Source organism: Perca fluviatilis, chromosome 2 (assembly GCF_010015445.1).
Source record: "Perca fluviatilis chromosome 2, GENO_Pfluv_1.0, whole genome shotgun sequence".
Classification (NCBI taxonomy): Eukaryota; Metazoa; Chordata; class Actinopteri; order Perciformes; family Percidae; genus Perca; species Perca fluviatilis.
Window position 1 is genome coordinate 31,231,161 of NC_053113.1, and position 23,782 is coordinate 31,254,942.

At 41.9% G+C, this 23,782-nt stretch overlaps 1 long non-coding RNA gene across 1 annotated transcript in view; it reads right to left on the minus strand.

Moving 5' to 3' along the window:
* Positions 1-410: 410 nt before the first annotated feature.
* LOC120574893 overlaps positions 411-23,782 on the minus strand; it is a 76,525-nt gene continuing 53,153 nt past the window's right edge. The window contains exons 2-3 of the long non-coding RNA XR_005641921.1: positions 8,264-8,355; positions 411-643 (exon numbers count right to left, since the gene is read on the minus strand). This is a non-coding gene — a long non-coding RNA (uncharacterized LOC120574893). The remainder of the gene's footprint in view (positions 644-8,263; positions 8,356-23,782) is intronic.

Sequence of the window (23,782 nt, forward strand, 5' to 3'; positions counted from 1 at the left end):
CAAACATGTCCATCCCCTGTGTGTCATGCTGTCTTCTTCTTTCACTATCGCTCTTTTCTCCCCCTTTTCCTTCATTCTGTGTTTCCCACCAGTGGCTGTTTCCTTGGCAGACATCTTCTGTGTGCTGTGTGTTTGATAGCCAGTGTCAGCTACTGTCGACTACTGTCTTTGTTTCGCTACGGTCTCTCTCTATTTGCAGGGCCGCAGACACAGACATAAAGGCTCCTCACCTGTTGCTTGCCCTTCATGTTTAACAGCCAAGTAGAATGGAGCAGGCTTTTTCAAAGAGCATGGGAACTTTATTCTAATGTTATTAAGGTTTATATGTAGACAGCAAATCAAATTTATATTGACCTTTAAAAAGTTTTATTTCAGTTAATTTGCACTCACTTAAGAAAAGGGCTAGGGCTCGCGGACCCGCACTCCACTCTGCTTTCCAAATTCCTCTGTGTATGAACCAACGCATGCTGGGCGGTCCCTCCGTCCGCTCGCTCACTAGCTCGCTCTGGCCCCAAGGTCATGTGCACTGATGGTGAGAGTAGGGAGGTTGTCTGACTTTTGCCTGCGTTTTCCCCCAGCAGCATTTCTGCTCTGCTCACATTGCCAGCAGAGCTCTGAATCCTTCTCCCGCTGTTTGAGCTCCCTACAAACAAACGATCGATTTCAGAGAGAGAGAGAGAGAGAGAGAGAGAGAGAGAGAGAGAGAGAGAGGAGGGAGAGGGAAAATATAACTGCCAGTGACCCTGCAGTCTGCAAATGTTACACTTGAAACTGGCTTTTTTTAAACACATACATGCCCCGGGACATGCCACCTCTCCCCTTTCAAAACTTAACTGAATGAATAAAGAAATGGATGGAGCTGATAAAGAAAACAAAAAAAACAGCCAAATGGAAGAGAGTGGAGGATTAATTCAGTGGGCAGATGGGTCTTGGTGTCAATTTGAGCTATTCTGATCCACTGAATTGAAACCAGAGCTTCAACCAAGCCCCAAACAAGTCACCTTTGACCCTCATGACAGACATAATACTGATACTCTATATTCATTCACTTCCTCTGCACGCTTTGTTTTGACTAAAAACACTTTTCCTTCTACTGCTCTGGCCTTACTTTAAAACTCTGCACCTTAGGTCAAATGATTAGCATACAGCAGTTTACAATGGGCTGTAATATACAGCTTGCCCACTGCTGGCTATAAGGTACAGTGGTTCTATAGAAGAAGGGCTTTATACTACTTTGTAACACTCTAAAATAACTTTTAACTTCCAAATTAAAAGTATCAATGCATTCTTGACCCAGGGTTACCATTACGGTTATTAATTACCACCCAGAAAGTAATTACTTCTTGTTGAAAGCATATTTTGTTTAGAATTGAGTTTCTTGGTGCCTTTGGGAAGAAGTATCCCCTTATGTAAGCTATTAGAATTAAAAACGGTTCTGACCTTAAGATTGAATATTGAACACTTTCATGATTCTCATTATCTAGTTATAATTAGCTTCAAGTAGTAGTAGTATAATTCACATATAAGCAGTGGGTTGTATTAAAACCCTCCAAATCAATGTTTCCTGAAGAGATGTGCATAAATGGCTCCATTACTGTGTTTAGAGGCTTCAATGGGGAGTGATTTAGACGACACTCTTGCAGTGGACCATCAGTCACTCTTTCAGAGTTAAATAAGCCATGAGAAGGACTGTTATCCTTACTGGCTTAAGCCCGCATTAATCAGTCCACTTCACCTGTCAATACAGCCACTGGCTTCCAATCAAACAACCATTACAGGAGAGAGCATCCAAATAAAGGAGATCTTTGCTTCTTATTGAGTTAATCACCCAGCGTGTACACACACACACACACACACACACACACACACACACACACACACACACACACACACACACACACACAGCCTCTCATCAGACTGGCACTGGCAGTGTATATTCCTCTCCTCGTGCATGGAGGAGTGCAGGGGTCAGGCTCAACACGCATTGTGACATGGAATGTGGAGGAGGCGTAGGATGAAATGATATAATGAAATCGCTTTGCAATTACAACCATGTGGAGACGGAGCATTGTTTGAGATTGCCCTCTGAAGGTGTAGCATTGATCTGTGCAAATTGACAGCCAATGAAAATAATACCTGCTCATTGTGAGTCTCATTATCTCTAAAGTTATGATTTATGCTAACAGTGTGATAGTGGTGGACAAGGCAGAGCAACGTGATAGACTGACGTGTCATCCGCAACCTGAGTTGGAGGATATAGCTCTGAGCAGGTGGGAGTGAACGACCATCTGACAGCCCTTTTCAAAATGACAAAATCCATCCTTCTGTATCGATCAGTTATTCTTCTGTCTTTCCGCGTGCATCTTCAGCCCCTCCCTTCCTTTCTTTATCCCTCCCCAACCTGCCCAGCCGCTCCCTATTGATCCTCGCCGGTGATTGGTTGAGCTGTAATTTGAGATGGACATTGACGGATGAGTGCAAACTGTTTTTCTTTCCCTCTCTTCCTCTCCTCTCGAGGGTGATGAAGTCATAATGCTAGTGACAGAGCCAGACAGGGACCAATTGCAATGGAGTGCTGGCCCGAATAACCTTTAGAGCCAGTGCAGGAAGTCTTCTGGTCTGTCGCACATGCCTCCTGGGTGCTCGGTGGTCACAGGACTCATAAATGCTCATTTACAGTACAGGCAGCCAAAGTGGACTGAATGAATAGAAAGAAGAGAGGCTGTACATTAGCTGCAAAGTCGAGGGTATCTGAAATTAAAGAGTGGCAACAGTATCTAAAACAGGAGGAAGTATCTGCATCTTGCAGAATGTAAAAATAACAATTTAGATCATTTTGATTCAACAAACTGTATCGCCAGACAAGAACATTTATATTCAACAATTCTACAAAATCCCCGAATATGTTCAATAAGAGTTTTTCTTAAAATCTACTGTCAACATTTTTTAAGTTCTCGCTTTTAAAAGATATCTGAGCGTGTCTCTGGTACATGATGGTAGGGATAAAGTAGCTATATTCAACATTTTTATAGAAACATATCAAAAATGTTTCAAACATGTATCACAGAGCTTTTTAGTGAGTTTCAGCTCAATGTTTAGCTGTCCGGTTCGCAACTTTCCCGTTATGGGTCACGTTCACCGCTGTCATAGCATCGGTTTTTAACTGCAGCAGCCAGCTAAAACTAAAAACTCAATATCTAAAGTATATTTAGACTGCACTTTTATGCACCAATTTATGGTGGGATTACATTTGATTACATGTATCCTATGAGAAGGAAAACACAGATGACATTCAAAACACATCAAAAATAAAATGGAATATAAAGCAGTAAGGTGGCTTTCACATCAGGGACCTAAGCATGGATCATAAAAGTTGACCCAAAAGCAATGAAGGCAAAAATAAATAGGCTACTTGTCTTAAATGTGCGGTGAATGGAGGATACTGGTGTTGGTGTAGGTGGAGCATTTGGGCCCACACTATATACGCACTGCGCTCAGCGGGTCGATGAAAGATGAGAAAAGTCTCTCTGCATGATCTGAAGTGTTAATTTAGTTTGCGGTCACATTACTGAACCCCATATTTGTGAATACAAATATCTGAAGTGAAAGTTCTGTCACAAAACTATGTTGTTGCGTATCATTGCACATTTTTAAGTGGGTATATGGAAATCCTGGAGATTTCTTAGTAGGCATACAGCATATACCTGCGTATGATGTAGACTACACCACTTGTTGCAATCTTTAACCTAACAGTTAGATGCCACTACATCATATACAGTGAACCTTAAGGCAGTTTCTTTGGGCATTTCAGACAGAGGGTATTCCTGTTGGCTGTTATTTAAGTGCAGATGCGCGTGCCGTGCACGTCTATTCAGATGGTTCAGACGGCTGCAGCTAATTCATGTTCATGGTTATTTAGAGCCTCGAATCACAGTATGTCATAGCATCCGGACCACAACGACGATCGGGATGATTGAAATGAAAGACTAGTCGGCCTACTCGTACAGGTAACTGTATGAAGTGTGACACAAAGACAGAGAATCATGCCAGAAGCAAGATTTCAGAGAGCAGCAGAAATACTGACATGCAGGAATAACTTTGAGAAATGACAAAGATCAAGAAGATAACAAGATAAAGAAACGTAACAAATGAAGCAACAGCAGTCAGTATCTTCCCACAACAGTATACCCTCTGGTTTTTACTTGAAACCAATTTTAGTTTTATTGTCCTAAACTGTTTATTGCTATATGTGAATAAAATAAGTATCCAAAATGCTTTATACATGCCATTTTAACAGATTTCTTAAAGTGGCATGTCTTAAAATGGCCTTCCCTGTCTGTGATTACAGCCAAACGTCCCATTTTAACAGCATCCCGTCTCTGTAATTGCATGCATATTGGATTTTAATAATGGTGTAGAATATTATCAGACAGTGAACACGCTGATAACGAGCCTTGTGCTTTGACTGTTTGACAACTCAATCTTTCACCGCCGTTTATTCTGCCTAATGCCATTACACACGGAAGAAGGAGGAGGAGGAGTGATGGCTACATTTAGAAAAGAAATCATTGTTTCACTGCATGTTATTCCCTCTATTTCTTCTTCCCTTCATTTTTCAACAGTCTCTTTCATTTCATTCAACCTGCAACAACGTGCGACCACATGGTAGTACACCAATCATTCCTTTATAAAGAATTGCTCGTGCCAGTGGTTAAACAGGAGACATTTTGATTAATATTTTCCATTTGTTTAGCAAGCTTTGAGCTAAAATTAGATGGCCACCTCGGCAGGACAGCAGTGACTTTGGTTTCCCCGCCAGGCCAGTCCAACACGCACACACACACACACACACACACACACACACACACACACACACACACACACCAGTTCCAGAGAGGAGAAGGAGGGAGGGAGGGTTGGTACGGGAGTAATTTCAGCGGATTGTGAGCGGACAGTAGCTCCGCTGGGAGAGCTGGCAATCATGGGGGAAACAATGTTTACATCGATCAGCTGTCAGGAAGATTTATGGCCTCATTTTGCTGTAATGGAGAATTAGTGGGGAGATTATCAGCGACTCAACACCACCGCTTGTTACCCGTGTCCAGGCCTGGCAATTTGTCTCTCCCCAGGAGCAGCCCAAACACTTGTGACAGCACCAGCACTTGCCCTAATTCAATCAAGAGAAAATGTTGGAATTAATTTGTTACAAGAAAATTTAAATATGTTCCAGTTGAGCAGTGGCCTATGGCCACTCGAAAAGCAAAGGGGAAGAGAGAGAAGGGGAGAGAAAGCATCTGATTTATTGTGCTGGGCAAGATATTGATCCAGTTCGATCCTGGCCTGCGCGCAGAGGGTTTAATGTGTAATAATTTCCAATTTAAAGCTCCTTCTCAAGATCATGGCTGTAAGGAGAAGAGAGGAGAAGGCAGGCCGGGGTTGCGCAGCCTTCCCGCTGATTAAGGTTCCTGTTGCTAAGGCTTTGTCAAAAGCTCTGTTTGAATGTAAATGTGGGGTTATCTGCCCCAGCATCTCCCATGTGCCTAACACAGGCTTTATATGTCTGTCATGAAGATGGGCACTAGGCCAGGGTGGATGCTCAGGCCGTGTACATATGATTAGGAATAATTCCTGTTGTGTCTAGTAATTTACACGGCCGGATCACAGAGGGTGAAATGCAAACTGCTGATGGCTGGGAATAAACAATATAGGCTCATATTATATAGTATTATCTATACTGTATACTCTATATCATGGGGATGATGATGATGTGGCTGATGATAATAAAATTACAGAGCAGAAAAGAATAATCTCATATTGTTTTACCGTGACTTTTTGTAAGCCTGTCAGTTCAGGTTTTGGCATCAAGATATTAGAGCAGTGAGTTCAGAGTACTTAAGTAGTTGGGGTTAGGGTCATCTGTTAAGTGAGTGTTTTGTGGGTTTCGTTCACCGTGTTTAGGTGCTTCTGGTATCTGCGGGATACATGATCACCCTTAACTACCCCCCTTCCTCAACCCACCCAGTCTCTCCCTCGACCAGGACCCTGAGGACTGCTGTCAGCATGCTGACCTATTGATCAATCTGTCGGTACGCTCCTCAATGTGAGCAGGCTAAGGTTAACAGAACACAGCAAGATAGCTAGATAACCATCATATATATATCAGCAGTCGGATGACACAGGGCATGTTCCTCGATGCTGGATGTTGGATTTGATTTGACGTAACATTTTGCTCTGTCCTTCTCTGGATACTTCTACCATCTACAAAGAAATGAGTCAAAGAGAGATGTAATTGTGTATGCTTGATGACACTAACCAGCGGAGAAGTTTGAAATATTTGTTTCTATAAAGTATGTGAAAAGAATGCATAAAGTTAACTGCCCATGTATACTGTTTATATGCCATATATGAATGCATATGCAGGTTGCATGATCCCTTGAGTTCTCTCTAAAAACCAGACAACCAGTGTCCTTTGCTGTTGAAGCGGCTAGCCCACTATTAACACAAGAGCTGTTGAAAAACCTCCTGGCAAAAGAGAGCGCCGAAAGTGGGCTCAACACACACACACACACACACACACACACACACACACACACACACGCTTTATTTGAACTCTACCTTGGGGGGTTCTGTGTCGAACCAGCAGACCGTTAGGAGCGAAGCAACAAATAAATGCCTCACTTTCCCTTTCTCTCCCTCCATCTCACTTTCTCTCTGTCTTTCTATGAATGTGTGTGTGTGTGTGTGTGTGTGTGTGTGTGTGTGTGTGTGTGTGTGTGTGTGTGTGTGTGTGTGTGTGTGTGTGTGTAGCTTGCAGGCCATTCCAGTCCAGGGACACATTTAAATGAAGAGGAGAAGCAGGCTTCAGCGCTGTGACCTCTGCAGGCCACATTCTCCTCCTCCTCCAGCTTTGTTTATTAACTTCTCAAGGCTTTCCTCTATTCCACTCTGATTTCATATTTTTCTCTGTGTATGAGAAAATAGCCTACAAGACACTGTCTGTTCCCGACTGTTGACGTTTCTGTGAAACAGTTTTTACAAATTAGTTAACAGGCGGGCTCTTAAAAAAATTCAATGCATACACATTAGCATGAGTTAAATGATGCCTAATTAATTTCTGCTGCCATGCATAAATTTGGGCTGCCTTCCCTCGCTGCCACGGGAGACCAAGACAAGGGGGATCATTTCCAGGCTTCCCATAAATAAATGAATAAACATAGAGAAGGGCCAGAGAGAAGCTGGTCTCGCAGAGTAGCCAGGTGTGCAAGGTTAAAGACCAACTATGTGGGCACACACACACACACACACACACACACACACACACACACACACACACACACACACACACACACAGCAGGAGCAGGTGCAAATACAAATGATCTTTGAAACTCACTCGATGTGCCAGCCTAAAGCACCAAGGCACAGCGCTAAGTGCACAGCACAGCACAGCAACACATACACAATGTTAACAGCATCCTCTCTGAACATCACACCTCCAGAAATACAAAATGCACGTGTACCTTGTTATTTATTCTACCTGAGCATCCCTCTACATCCAAATCCCACAGAACTGTTGAGAAGAGTGTGTGGAGTGGATGATAGCAGTGGCCTCTCTCTCGCCTAATTTGTAGTAATTGGTAGCTCATTAGGTGAAGCAGGTCAGTGTCACAGGGAGCAGGCTGTCAGGGCGTGAGGTTAATAACAGAGAGAGATTAAAAACTCTGCCGCCTGCCATGCCTCTCCTCTGCTGGCTTGTCTCTAGCCAAAGGTCCAGCTGTCCGCCATATGCAGAGCTCTGAACATATCTATCCCAGCACTCAGTAAAACTTCAGTAGACTACTAGTAGAGCATCTTTTAAAGCAAGACTGTAGCTTTTTGGTAAACAGCAACTTCTGTGGCCACATGAGGCAATTACATAATAATAATTATTTCTAATAATTATTTCTATGTGATTCTATAATTTGACAGTAAAATGTATTGAACTACACAGAGATGTGACAGAGATTAAGACTAGACAGGTGTTTCATATGAATGAGTCCAACATGGGTCGGACGGAAGCTGAGGAGACCTGCATCATACGCAAGTTGCTTTAAAGACCTGATCATTAGGCAACTTGAAACAACCAATGTGTGTCCTAGGCAGGTGCCCACTTATGTTTTACTTTTGTGATAAAAAAGTTGCAGTGTTTATCTGTGACATGCTAAAAGTTAGTTAACAGAAAGGAAAAGGAGTCAGTAATGTCAGTTATAATGCTGTCAGTTTGTACCTGGTTTGTTTCTGGAGCAGTATCTTCCGTTGGTTTCAGTTGGTTGCCTGGCAACTGTTCCCGTCCAAGAGATAGTCCGGCACAATGACCACCTACAAAACAAGGAAATATCGTTTTGACACTTTGGTTTGAGTTTGGTTTGATTGTCATAATTGCAGTCAGCTCCTCCCGGTTAGGATTCCAAATCATCCACAGAGGTCTCCTCATTGCCAAAACAAACAAACCTGTTGCTTAAAACTGGTAAAAACACTGATTAAAGCAGTTTTGTATTAAAAAGTCAGCGTTTCTCTGATGCTGTTCAGCGGACAAAGGACGTCCCTGAGGGGCTGTGAGCCAAGCAGCCACTAACGTTTGTTCAGCTTGTTACTCTGATAACTTCAGATCCAGACGTCCAATGACTAAAATCCTTCATTCGGTTAAAATATATAGTGAGAAACGACCAAAATCTTTAAAAAAAAGGCATGTGGCAATTTATGACAGTTTCTGGCAGAAAACCTGACACATGCGCAAAGGGGATGTGAAAGGATTATCACAGGGATTGACAGGCGACCAATTTAATACCGATTTCTCTAGGTTTAAAAATTGTTGGAAACATTTGGGATAATGTAAGTACACAACTCAACAAAATATACAACGTAGAACTAGTCGTTTGTAGAGTTGATGAAACGTTTCATACTATAGCTTCAAACAAACGAGACATAACGTGTTTTTAGTGCGCTTTTGATTCGATTTGCTTCTAGGTGGAATTTTATTGCCTTTGGACAGAACCAGGCTAGCTGTTTCCAGTCTTTATGCTAAGCTAAGCTAACTGGCTGCTGGCTCCAGCTACATATTTCCCATACAGACATAACATTGGTATCAATATTCTCATCTAATGTAAAAGTAAATGGACTGCATTTATATGGCGCTTTTATGGTCTTAACGACTACTCAAAGCGCTTTGAATATGTAGCCGTTATAAGTAGGTCATTTAGGCCATTTATCATTTATTTGGTGTGACTACAAAGCTAGCAAGGACGGTGACCATCTTGGAATAAATGAAATAACAGGAGTTTTTTTTGTCACAGCATTCAGTGACAGGAAGAGTGATGTCACATTAAGTCACCACATGGCTGGTGTCTGCATACATGCATGTTTGAATATGTGAGACAATAGGAGTGGGTTTGGGCTGCTATTTATTTCTCCAGAAATGACCACAGGATGCATTAAGTGAGATCTTTAAGGACAAGGCAGCGATAACCTGATAGTGAGATGACAGTAAGATATACAGACCTGAGGCTGCACTTAGTGTGTGGCCTGAGAGGACAGCGGCCGGCACTTCCACATCCAGGTGGTTTAAACATGAGACAGAGTCCTGTCAGTCCTACTGGAGCGTGTGTGTGTGTATTTTGTGTGTGTGTGTGTGTGTGTGTGTGTATGAGGTCACTCTGTGGAGAAAACAGTTCCTAATGGATCACATAAAGAGAGTAACTGTGTAACTTAAGAGTGACGGCTAAATGAATGAAACTGAGCTTGTAAGAGCTCTTATGGTTATGTAAATCTAACCCAACAATCTTTTTCATTTATCCACCTTACATAGGCCTTTTCCCATCATAACTTGGACTGGATTACTGTACCTAATTTAGATTGTGTTTCATCAATTTTCTTTTTTGCAAAGATTCAAACCTCTGGCATGAATTGTGGGTAATTATCAGCTGCCAGTTTCCCCTGACATAATCGGGTACTTTTGACAGGTGAGTTATTAAATTGTCCTCTGTACCTGATAAACATATTAATTTATTTCAAGATAGATAATTTCATCAATGCAGGAGTCATATCATATATGGGGTAGACGGTACCCTCTCCTTTTTAATTATACAAATATCACAGTCGTCAAAATGACAGATTTTTAGACATTTAGATTCTTCAACGCCTATTCTCCTCAGTGAAGTTTTGATTAAAATAGAGCAACATTGCTCACACAGTGGTGTTGGTTCACAGGTTCATTTTTTATCTTTGTTTTTTTTGTGTTTGCCTGTGTGTTTTATTCAAAATATCTAACAGTTATTCACAAAGAAAACTGTCCTGAACCAGATCACAGCCAATATGATTGATGATCGATTAAGCCTTCAGCCAGCCCTCACTTTCACCATAATTATAAGATAATCAATAGTGCCCTCAAACATGAGTCTAGTCTGCATCAATTGAACTGAAAATTATTGTGTTCTGGAAGTGAAAATGACTCCTGATGTGCTCTACATGTTTGCGAAATTATTCAAGTATAATGTACCCACTAAAAAACACATTTATGCAAACAAAAAGGTCATATGTGTAAGACACAATGGGTTGTCTTGTAGCAGAAAAACCTTTATGAGGCCGTAACCCACCAACGGGTTTAGTGTAGCACGTTATACGTTATAAGTGACATTTTTGCTGCCATTATTATTTTTTCCCTGCAGATAAATAGCTGTTATTGTTGGTCTGCAGATGAGTAGTCGCACCAGCTCTTCTTGACAATGTTATTGTATCTGTGACAGATGTATGAATGATGGTATATCTCTGGGTTCAAACTCATGGCACAGCTTTGATATGCTTGTAAATTCTGCCACATCTGATTTTATTAAAAGATTAAACTAACTGACGGGTTACAGGTAGGTTGGTATGATTTGGACTATTTCACAAATTCATAATCAAAGAAAGGCACCTGATGTATCATATCTGAGATACAAATGTACAAGGTTTTCATCTCACAGTGACCGTTTGGGTTAGGTTTGCTGGTAAAAAGTTTAAAGATGTGCTTACAGTTACCTCCATTAGGTTAGCTCTAATACAGTACCCGTTCAAGGAGAGAGATCATGAGCTTCAGTGAGAGAAATGACAATTCCCTTTGGTAAATCAAAATGGCTAACATTGTAAAGCCCATTACAGCAGTATGTGTGAGTTTGGTCTAACCCACAGTTTGCATCTTTATTCTTGACTAAGATCTCACAATCACAGATAGGCTGCTTTAAATCCATGATTTGGCATTATGCAGCATGGCAATCAGCTTTGACATCCACACATTACAACGTACTGCTTGCGTCTCGTCGAGAGAAGAACAAAACAACTAAACTCGTTCACTGAATGTGCTGAGTTTCTACAGAACGTCGACAAAATGAGAAAAGACATTTAAAAACAGTGACAACATTAACACTTCCCTGGTGTGGAGCTGCTGTTTTCCTGTTGTAAAGTGTTTCTGGCGACTGGAAGCTGTGTTTTGAGTATGATGACCCTTTAGAGATGGACCTTGGTGTGTGTGTACACACAGCTGTGTAGCCTCTGTGCAGGCATTGTTCTACACATTCAAATGTTGTTCCTGGACAAAAAGATATCTGGGATCAGCTCAGATGTTTATACAGCTCATCAGCTGTGTTTTAGCAGACACACACAGACATCCAGGCGCACACACGCATATGCAGCATGTGGGTCACGTCCATAAGACTGTAAACCAAATGAGTGTTTTAAAGGAATAGTTCAACATTTTGGGAAATACGCTTACTGGGTCAGTTAGATGAGAAGGTCGATACCACTCTCATATCTGTCCACTAAGTACAAGGCTTCAGCCAACAGCTGCTTAGCTTAGCAAAAGACTGGAAACAGTGGGGAATTGCTACCCTGGCTTTGTCCAAACCAACAAAATAGACCAACCAGCAACTCTAAAGCTCACTAATTAACACATTATTACACATTCGTATAATCTGTACAAAATACAAAGTGTAATTTTTTTTTTTTAGCGAAGGGTTGTGCATGCTGGAATTAAACATAAGTAAATAAGCGTATTTCCCAAAAAGTCAAACACTTTCTTTAAGTCTACTACAGAGTATCACAGCACTAGTACCATAAAATGTATCGTGCTTAGGCCTTAGGTTAGTTTCATTATGAGACATTCAAGGTACAAAGTCAAGGTACAAACTGTAGGGTGATCGCGCATTTCAAGACTTTGGAACAAGTTACCTCCTGACATTCACACTATTTGAGATGTAGCTCTTTTTAAATCCAAACTCAAAATGTATTTATTTAGAATGGCTTTTAATACATAGTAGCGCTGTAACATTTTCCCTTTCTTCCTCCTGTTCTTATGCAACCTTTTCTGATTTTACTGTATTCTATGTTTTATTCTTTTTTTTTTTTGTATGTTATGTTATGTTATTCTTGGTCCTTGATACATGTTGTTGCTGTACAGCGCTACATAAATAAATGTTGACTGATTGACATTCACTATGTAGGGCAGCATTTTACGAAATAGTTGTACGCACTTTGAAATAATAACCATTTCAGAGATGCAAGACTACAATGTGTTAATGTTGTTTTGATTGGATGATCAGATTTCAGATATTGTCTGCCAACAAACCGGTGTGTCATTCCATCACAGGGCTCTGGGGAATATCCTTGAACCAAGATCAATTAATGGTTTCATTGAATGAATTGTAACTTTGTTGGTTAACACAATGCAGCGCTCGGCCAAATTCTTATTTCGGGTCCTCTTCATCCAAAAGTCTTTACAATTTGGAGGTCTGGGGGTTTGGGATTCCCTGCTTGAGGTGACCCCAGCAGACCAGGCCTTGGCCCAGAGCAGTGTGATTGACAGGTAGGGCTGACCTCATCAGTGGATGGGGTGTCCCTGAAGACTGATCACTATCACACAACATGGGACAGATGGGATGAAACCCTCGCTAACAACACCACTGATGGGACGCCGCAACACCTCAAGGGTTCCTCTTTGTCTGTCTTTCTTTCTCTCTTCTCTGGGCTTTTTTTTCCCTTTGGTTTTCTTAACCCTTGTGTTGTCTTCTGGTCAAATTTGACCCGTTTTCAAAATATCTATATCAGAAATATGGGTTTCTCTTGAACTACCTAATTATAATTTCCCCCAAAATAACATGGATGATTCCATACAACGGGCTTTGCAAGTACAACAAAAGATTGGCTCTCTACTTTCATTGAACATTTGTGTTGTTTCAAAATAGCATCCTCACTGAACGTTGACATATACAAGTCTGTGATTATCCTTCCTTTATATATTATATTAGTCTAAATAATTCATAATTTCTGCTTTTTTTAAATCAAGAATTAATGTAGGTAATTTCCTATAAATGAGGTTTATTGACCATGAATTCCAAAAAATAAATGTAAAACTAGTGGAAATAAGTTTGTTAGTGGTGTTTATACGTGGTAGTGAAAAGAAGCATTAGACGGAAAAAAAGTGTCGAAAAAAAGAGACAAAAATGTCAGAAAAAGTGTGTGTTTTGGCTGGGGAGGACCAGCGTGCAGAGATGGCAGAAGTACTCACTTCCCGTACTCAAGTAGAAGTACAGATATTTTTGTTAAAAAATACTCTGGTAAAAGTAGAAGTACTGATTTAACTTTTTTACTCAAGTAAAAGTAACAAAGTACAGGCTTGGAAATTTACTTAAAGTATAAAAGTAAAAGTAGCCTTGCGAATGAATACCATTTTTTATGAAAAGCTGCCTGGACCACACAAATCTAACTAGAGTGGTAGCTGAGAAACTTCAGTGGACTCTTTTTATGCCATTGCCTACATTTTAAATGGATGTCTGCCAATAGGCCTAAAACATGACATATGATTATTGTGACAGAGACTGGGACTCCAGGTTAATAAGATTCTGACTGAGTAGTAAGATAGAATTCACAGAACAACATTCCCTCAACATTTAAAGGAATCTACATTGTGTGCTCAAATATGGCTTCTGGAATGAAAATAAAGGATTCAGTATGAATTACTAAACAGACAACAAACAAACATCCATACTACTAGTGCTAACGTTACCACCATCGAGCCACAATGATTTGCCGCAAATGAATGCGGCCGAGTCTGTCGAGTATATTCCCATCCAATTAGATTGAATTCGGTATCGATGACGCGAAAAATAATAACGGTAACTCCAGTGAAATTATTTGAAACTTCTAAGTTAGGACTAGATTAGGACTGTATTTAAAGCTGATTCTGGTTTCCGACTTTGCCCCAGGTGTGTCTGTTAAAACACGGACAGAGACAACTTCTCTCTTTTGATGCTTTAATAAGATCAAGCAACGTGCAACCTAGCTAACAGGTTAACACAAACAACACAATCACGACGTACAGTTCTCAAGGACGCACACACACGTTCTCAACTGATTTATCCTCTTTTCTCTCACTTTTTTCTGTGTGGCGCGCGCGCGCGCCCGCTCGCGGTGTAAGACGCGTGTCCGCGCTATTTTCCGACATGCACTCACAATCACTCCTGATAGACGACCTTTTGTACAAAACTAAAGTAACGAGCCAATTTTCTAAAATGTAAGGAGTAGAAAGTACCGATATTCTTGTTAAAATGTAAGGAGTAAAAGTCAAAAGTGGCCACAAAAATAAATAGTAAAGTAAAGTAAAAATATCTGAAAAATCTACTTGAGTACAGTAACGAAGTATTTGTACTTCGTTACTTCCCATCTCTGCCCGCGTGCATGGTCGAATGGAAGACAACACAAGGGTTAAATTCTTTCTTGGTATCTCCTACTTTATTTAGATTTCTCAGTCCGTTTTTTTTCTCTTCTTTAATTTCATTTTCACAGGGCTTTACATACTGATACAAGGCAAAACACCTATTCGCATTCATACATCTAAGACCCTTTACATACTGACTTAAGGAGAAACTCTTCACATCACACATCTAATGGCTGCAGAAAACTCACTTGAATACTTCACGTCGCTTTCAGCTGCAAAAACACGCACGATAATAAATTGTCAAGTTTGAAATGAAAGTAGAACATAAGGTCTACGCTGATCATTAGGTATCAATTAATCACTCAATTATCTTAATGGTTCAGTGTGCGCGTTGAGGCAGACAGGATCTGAGACAGCAACATCAGTTAAAACAGTCTAATGAACTGAGCTGAATTCATCATGAAACACCAAATAATTAGCAACCGTGTCTTAGGGGAATACTTCAAAAGGAACCTCAAAGTGGTTCGGCTTAGTGAAGCTTTCCCTTCAAAAGCAGAACATAAACACACCGCTTAAGACTACACAGGCAGGAAAAGCTGTCCCCCATGCCTTTCATTTACCGCAATAAATAATGATTCATCACTAAAAAAGTTTAGAGAGGGTGCATTTGTTTGCATCAGAAGACGGTGACCTTTGTGGTGCTTTTCGGAGATTAAAGTGACACAGCAGCCAAACATGCTCAGAATCAACAAATGAACATTAACCCCCGGCCTGTCACAGCTTTGGTTGACAGGAAGGAGAGTTCAGTTTGTTGGTTTTTGTAAAGCTCTGCAGGGACCCCGGGTGCGGTAGCATGCATGGTAGCAGAGCTAAGAGACCGAAGGATCACTGGTGGCTCCACTGCTGGGGACCACAGCGTAATTAAAATGACACAAACAAAGTGAATCTAATTAGGAATCCCTCCGCTCTAGCTCGTTAGTGCCCGACACTGCTAAATTATTTTCCTCCATGGAAATAAATGAGGCCACTTGTCTTTGCAGATTTGGGGGCTGTGAGGTGCTCAGGGATGGAGCGCACGCTGAAAGTAATTATTGAAGTGTAACTAGCACAGCCGAGCGTCTCCGCGCAAAGTCTTATGCACTCACATATGCTGACATCTACATCGGTCAGCAAAGGCACATGTCAGTACAAGCACACACCTGAAAACATGTGTTTGCTGGTGGGTCGTCCGCTTCATGTGAGCACGACGAGTAGGTGGCTGTGAGAATGTAAGACTTCCAGCTCTCCCATCCACCGCCTGCATGTCATTACCCAGAAAACACATAGATCATCAGAAACAGTTGGACCTCCTCTGTGTTTCTGTCTGTCTGTCTGTGGTCTGGCTTTCTGTCTCACATCTACACTCATTCACACACAGGGACACACTCACACACATGCTTTCTTTGCAGTATGCCACGTCCGCAGCACTCAGACCCCCCACACACACACCCTGGTTGGTGTAGTGAGGTAAGTGAATCCAGTGGCTGATAGTTTTGAGGGAGCCAGGGGAGCCATTGAGAGCCCATTAGGAGGTTAAGTAGAGGAAGCTCTCCATTGTTCTGCTGTTTGATTCCTGCCCTGTGACCCACACTCTCCTGACCAGAGCCTGGGAAACCCTGTTAGTGATGATGAGCGGGGATACAAGATGATCACACACACACACACGCACACACACACACACAAACACACACACACACACACACACACACACAGCCAAAATACGCGAGGCTGGAACAGTACAGAGCACTGACAGTTGGATGACTCTCTGTGGACTGCTGGCTGTCTGTAAGGGCGGAGAGGTTTCCGGCCAGACGACAGTAGCGGTGCATAAGGCCAACAAAAGGGCAAACTTCGAACTCACTGTTTACACAAACAGTACCGCTTTCTAACAAGGAACCCTTTAAAAAGCTGTTTATTAAAAGTTGTTTATTATAGTTAATGAATCATTTACTAATTAGCAAATACTAGACCAGCTTTTGGGTTGATCAGGTTGTGGAAAATCCATTTGACTGGGGGTCATTCTCTTCCAGTATGACAGTATATCCAATGGGCTGCTTGACCACTTATCTTCTTAAGAAGTGCAGGAGGATAAAGGACAGCCAAACTCGCGGCTCTGTGAGACGGTGCTTAAATGCTAACATCGGAATGCTAACATGGTCACAGTGACACTGCTAACGTGCTCATGTTTAGCAGGTATAATGTTTACAATGTGTGGCATTTTAGTTTAGAGTGTGAACATTTGCTGATTAGCAGTAAACCAAAAGTAGTAACTGAGGTAAAGGGAATGTCATTAGTTTTGCAGGTATTTAGTTATAAACCAAAGTATTAGACAAATCGGAAATTTGACCAGATGATGGCTGGATTACTACAATTCATCCTCTATAGACCGTGAGTATCTTAGCAAATTTACCAGCGATCCAACCAATAGTAATACATATGAATATGATGAATATGAAACCAAGCAACCTCATGGTGGCGCTAGAGAAAAATTCAGAGGATCACCAAGTCATCAGGATTCATCCTCTGGAAACCATGCAAATCTGTACCAAGTTCCATGACAATCCATCCAATAGTTGTTGAGATATTTCCATCTGGACCAAAGTGGTGGACCACCCGACAGAATGACCAATAGCTACTAGGATGGTAAAAAGTCATGACCCTTCATTATTGACTTACTAAGTCTAACTAAGAAAATACTCATGGGTTTACTTTCCTTTCTAATAAGCCATCAATACTGCAGTTATAAATATAAGGGTCTGGTGATCTACTGTAGAGGTAGCTAAAAAAAGTACAAGTGTACAAAGTGTCATGCTTGAGGAGGATAAACACCTGCCAGAGATTTTTTTTTTCACAACCTAGCAACCCAAAAGTGGTTCTTATTAATAGCTTACAACTGATCTTTAAACCTCTCACAGCTGAGGTAGATCATCTTTAGGGGAAGATAGTGGAGGTGTAGCTCAGCAGGAGGAGGTGATGGTTACCACAGGGCAGAGGATTACAGGAGGTGGAGGTTGTGTTAGTGAACGGGAAGAAACAAGGCAACAGCGGAGAATGAGGAGGACCGGAGGGGGAGATGGCTGTGGAGAGGGTGGAGGCGAGAGGAGGGAGGGAGAAAGTGGGAGGAGGCGAGGCTGGATGTCTTGTTTGGCTGATAGTAATCTGACAGCTATTAGAGAGGGGAGAGTTAGAGACCTGCTGGCTTGGGGGTGGTGGCTGGTGGAGGTGGTGGTGTTTCGGGGGGGGGGGGGTGATGTGATATATTCTCCCCTTCACACTGAAACCGGCCTGAGTGTGTGTGTGTGTGTGTGTGTGTGTGTGTGTGTGTGTGTGTGTGTGTGTGCATCTACGTTCACAGTATGTGTTTGTGTGTGTGTGTGTGTGTGTGTGTGTGTGTCTTTATTACTTCATTCTTCTACATTCAATTCTCTCTTAGCCTCAATGGCCTCTCTCTCATCTCTTCCCCCCTCCATTTCTCTCTCTTTCCTCCCTCCATCTCCATCTCCTCCCCCAATCTCCCCTTTTCCTATGTTGTAGCGGGTGCCACTGTACATTTCAGTGTCTCGCCGCGTTACAAGGCTTGCCCTTAATTTGACAGTGTCACGGGGATCCATCTTCATTCTCTCACTCTTTTCATAATCTGATCCTCTTCCTCTAGCATGCAATTAGTGCCCCTCCCCTTTTTTCCCTCCACCCATCGCTCCGTCCTCGGTCCCATCGCGGCCCCCGAGCAGCGTGCCGCTGCCCCCGCCGAGCGGCCTGGATGATTGCTACAGCTTTCCCTGTGCAATCCATTTAGAGCCGGGGCCCTGTAATGAATATGTACATTGAGAGGGACCTCGGCAGGGGGGAGGGTCACGAGCAATCAACCTTGAATTCAATTATGCCAGTGAAGGTTAATGACTGTGCTCAGTGGTCAGAGGCACGCGCCACATCGCCCATTAAAGCAGCTTGTCAGAACTGACAACGTGGGGGCAGGGATGCATTGGCTTGGAGGGAGAGTGTGGGTGGGTGAGAGAGCTGGGAGAAAGATAGAGAGGGAGGGTGAGTAGAGAAAACAAGCGAGAGGAAGGGATGAGAAAGCGTTTGCGAGGTGGATGTGCGCTGAAGAGGTGGAGAGGGAGACGGTGCTAGCCAGTGAGCACGGGGGGAGTCATATGACGCACGCAGCCAGATAGATGGACAGATAGATAAAACGGTGTCAGTCGGAGGTGCTAGATTACATTGAGTTCTCCCGGACAAATCAGATTCTGAAGTTCCCCAACCTCCACCGCCGCTGCCTTTCTCTCCCCCCGTCTCCCCCTGTCTCCCCCGGGGTGAAGCTGAGCGCGCTGGCTGTAATATGATTAGTCTACATAAAGACGTGTCTGGAGTGTAATTCACTGCTCACTAATGAGGCCCTGTCTGAACCCAGGACAGATGAATCCCCCCTGGTGGCACACGCTCACCTGCTGCCTGACTCTCCCCCCTCCCACCCTGCCTCAGCCAGACCCTTCAGTCTTCTGTATGCCTGCTTCCTCACCCTTACTAACTCCCAGTGTCTCACCTTCACCTCACCCACAAAAGTCCACCCAAGTTATGCACTGTCACACAGTGTCCCATACATCATCTCCTGCCTTTGCTCTAACTTGTGTACCGTCTCATGTGCCTCGGCCTCTCCTACCGATTGTCATGTCAGAGCTGTTTTGAAGTCTTTTGGGGGAAGTCTGAGTCAAGCTCAAAGTTTAAAAGCTTAAAGCTCTCAATCAAATACTGACCGTAAAACGCTCAAAGCCGTTGCAATGTTTTTATATACATTTCATTTAGATTAAGGCCCTTCAGTGCATACACCTCTTGGTTGAATATTCAATGGCAATGCAAAACCTGCCTGTTGCTGTCCGATTAGTTTTTATTGTTGAGTATATATGGAGTCAAGTCTAAATCAAGACATAAAGTAAGTCCAAACCTCACCTCTAAAGCTCTATACTTACTTATTCCCTCCTTTCTCATCCACCATCTCACCCATGTCTCACCCATATTTCTCCTCTCATTGTTACAACTATGCATTTTGGCTTGCATTACTAAATGACTCAGCAACTTTCTTACTCATCCAGTGTACCACAAACACTGCCAATAAAATGTCATACATTTTTTTCAAGTGTAAAAAGAAAAGTTTTTCTACAAATAAGCAATTCAAAGAAACAGAAAAGCTGCATTTATAAAAAAAAATTAAAATAAGAATGGAATAAAACATGCAGAACAAGTTACGTAGAAGCCTAGCTATTTTTAAAAATGCTGATATAAACCAGCCTAAACTTTAGAAGCGTTTTAGAGGTGAGAAGGTCTGACGGTGAAACCCCACTCTCCTTTTGTCCTTAGCCTAGAATTGGGAGCAGCCAAGTGATCCCTGCCTAAGGATCTATAGCTGGGCTCTGGCTCATAAGGGGTTGAAATGTCAGAGAGGTATAGCCAGGAGCAGGGCCTATATAACCCTTGAAAGTTTGCATTAAAATACCAAAATCAATTTCAAAACTGACAACCAAGTGTGAAGATGCCAAACTGGGTGCAACATGGTCCCTTCACCTTCTCTTAGTGCTGGTCAAAGTCTTTTGCAGCATCTCACGCGGTCTGGAAATGTGTCATGGCTACTCTGTATCACTGTCAGACAATCTAATTTCCTCAATATTTTTGATGGTGGGTTAAATAACTACAATGCATACACAAGCCCCATACAGTGTGAGCATCTCCACACACAAACAGAGCCTGTTGGTGGTGGTGGTAGCAGCAGGTTGGGGGCCATCTGGACATAGATGATTGTAGAGAGATAATGACATTCTCTGGGACTGAGGTCTTTGATGGTGATATAATACGGTCCTGCTGTATTGTTTTCTGCCTTCTTCACACTGGGCTGCTGGCTTTTCCCATCTAACCAGTCACATTTAATGTGGCTGTTGTTCAAGAACATCAATGTAACTTGCTACTACATAGATCCAACGTTCATCGCACGATGTATGCCCATTATGCTTAATCATTATTCATCAGACACAACATAGAGAAATGATGTGTACAGCATGCAGACACTGCAAACAGATTCAACATAAAAGAGACTGTCCTCACCAGAAAAAATGATATATTGGTTGCTTCACACAATCTACTGTATGTTTGGATCTTTCTGATAAGTGATCTCTTGTGGTCCTGCGAATGATGACTGTCTTTACTCATGCCCCTTTCACACCGAGGGCTCAACCAGGGTTAAAACCAGGGTTGACTTTGTGTTTGAAAGGGTTGACCCGAGTTGTGATACCAAGTAACACCGCTCACATTACACATATTCATTTCACCAATTGTTCATATGAAAATATTAATTAGTCCACAACGACCGCAATCTTTCCCCAACTTCCACCAAGCTGTAGTGGTCTAAACTTAAAATGGTAACGTTTTTACCACCTGCTGTCGTAAAGGTCTAAGAGTTAGCGTTACGGGGAGGTCATATAGTTGTGATGACTGTTTGGCTCCGACAGATAATAATTCATTTACAATAAGAGAATACGTTGCAGATGCATCGTTGCATTTCAAGTGCTGCATACGGTAACTTAGCCTACTTTGGATGTATCGTGAGCTAAAACGGGTATCACTGTCACTGTGTCATGAGCCAAAGCATTAGGAGTTTGTTGTAGCAACCAACTAAATAACTTAGATTAAAATCGCACATTTCATGAAACCCAATGACGCTTTACGCTTTAAGTACAGTGGGACAAGAAAATAGTATGACAACACAAACACGGACTAAAAGGAATAAAATGTCTAAATAGAAGGGGGACGTAATTTAATGTCGGCTACTGATGTACAACCACATCGCGCAGAGTTATGGTATAAGTTATTAAGTTATTTTATGAATGAATATAGACCAATTTGGGGACGTTTTTGAATCATTTACTGTAATTGTCTCCATCTGTTGAAAGCCCGACCGAGTGTGACTTTCGCCAGTCGTCTTTCATTTTCCCTATCAGTTTTTCGTTGTTCTTCATTTAATTTCCTTCTTTTCTGTGATGGCCCTGTATCAGCCATAACTACAGCAGATAACTTCTAAAATAACATTAAAATACAATAAGGCCTATATAAAGAAATCTCCTTCTACCTTTTACTTGTATATTCACTAACACAGGCTTTTCCACTGTTCAGCCGACATCTGTGACCCTTCAGAATGTGTGCTCTGTAGCACCGTCTACCTGCCGTACATCATTTTGCGACTTTGCAGGAAAAATCGGACCCGGGCAGAGGCATGAATAAAAACTATATAAAAATTGCATTCTTTTCACTGTTAGTCTCGTTTGCTGTTACAGGTCATTTATGATCATCAGATGGTTTATTACACAGTTTCAGAAACATTTAAAAGTTACATATATTCACTTTAAGCAAACATTAACCACAGAGGCGGCAGATGAGAACAACGCTGATATGAATCATGTTTTGTTGTCATTCTGCTGATAGGGATGTCAGATCAGAGAGCACGTAAAGCGATGACAAAAGACCTATTTTATCATGTAGGTTGGAGAATTTGTGGGAGACAAGCTGTATGTTTAGGAGCCATGAGTGCATACAGTAAACATCAATCTGGTCAGTAAAACAATTGTGTTACGGCCATCTACTGCAATGTGTTTCATATTATGGACATGGAATTTAGACAAAACAACAGTAAGTAGGTCAAACAGATGACTCAGCACTTGAGAGACAGACAGGGGATTTATCAGTACCATTTAATAAATAAATAGGTTCGTTTTTGAAAAGAGTTAGACCTGACAGTGAAAGTGAATGATTCATGAATGGAACATCCAGGGCCGTGCATGTTGTGATGAAGCTTACTCCATCTGTGGTGTGTGTTAGTGTGTGTGCTACTCTGGCTACCCAATATGTGAATCCCTCCTACGCTGACTCCTGCAGTATCCATCACAAGGGAATATCGAAAAGCAAATTTAAGGACGGGGAGGAAAAGTTTGCCACACCAGCATCCTCTTTAAATAGTTTATGTTGTTCACCGATGAAGAAAATATCAAATTCCAGATGAAAATTTATGGAAATTAGATCAATGCTATTACGGCGGGGACTTTTTAAAGCAATATATTCTTTGCAGCCACAGTCTATGTGCTGATGATAAATAGAAGGTAGTCAGAGAGAGTTGCGAGGGTCTTTCCTCCTGTGGAGCGGACCTATGGATCTGTTATTGCATTTCAGCCTAACAGGATCAACATGCATACTAAAAAATGCAGTTTCCCCAGAAAACCATCCCAACATTCCCGTCATTCTCTACCTCTCTTCCTCACTCTCTTTATTTGTCATCAAGAATCTAATACCATTTTCACCACAGTGGAGTGTCAGGTTATTGTAAATAAGATGAGATTTTCCATGGGAGTGTGTGTGTGTGTGTGTGTGTGTTCACAAAAAGGAGACAGTAAAGCTTTATAATGTTGATTTATCAGCTTGTCAGAATCAAGTATCTTTTAGACACTAATGCGTCCGTGCATGTGTGTGTGTGTGTGTGTGTGTGTGTGTGTGTGTGTGTTTGAATCACAGCACCTCATACGCACATCTTGTGCACTTGCTCTGAACCTGTCACAGTCCCATAATCTGTACTGTATTGATGGTCGCTTTTGTCATATCAAACCAGGTTTAATTCTGATCATTTATCGGCTCTCTCATCTCTCCGGTTGGTCGGCCGGCTGAGTGGTATTGGCTTTCCAATCAATGAGCTGATTGTTAGATTTATTCATAACTGAATGCTTTCTCGGTCTACAACCTCCTTTGACGGCACACAACATTGATTTTCTATTTCTCACAAGCAGCTGTTAAGTTTCTTCTTTCACAAACAATCAGCTGTTTAAGTCAAAAGTCAAGCCTCTATTCTATGACTGTATTACCTCTCATGGTCTGTGTGCTACTGTGTACTTTTCTGTAGCTACAATCTGGAAAATATTATGTGACCCAACTGTTGGAAAAGAGACGGAGAAAGCAAGATTTACAGCCATCAATATTAGATATACCGTGTGTGTG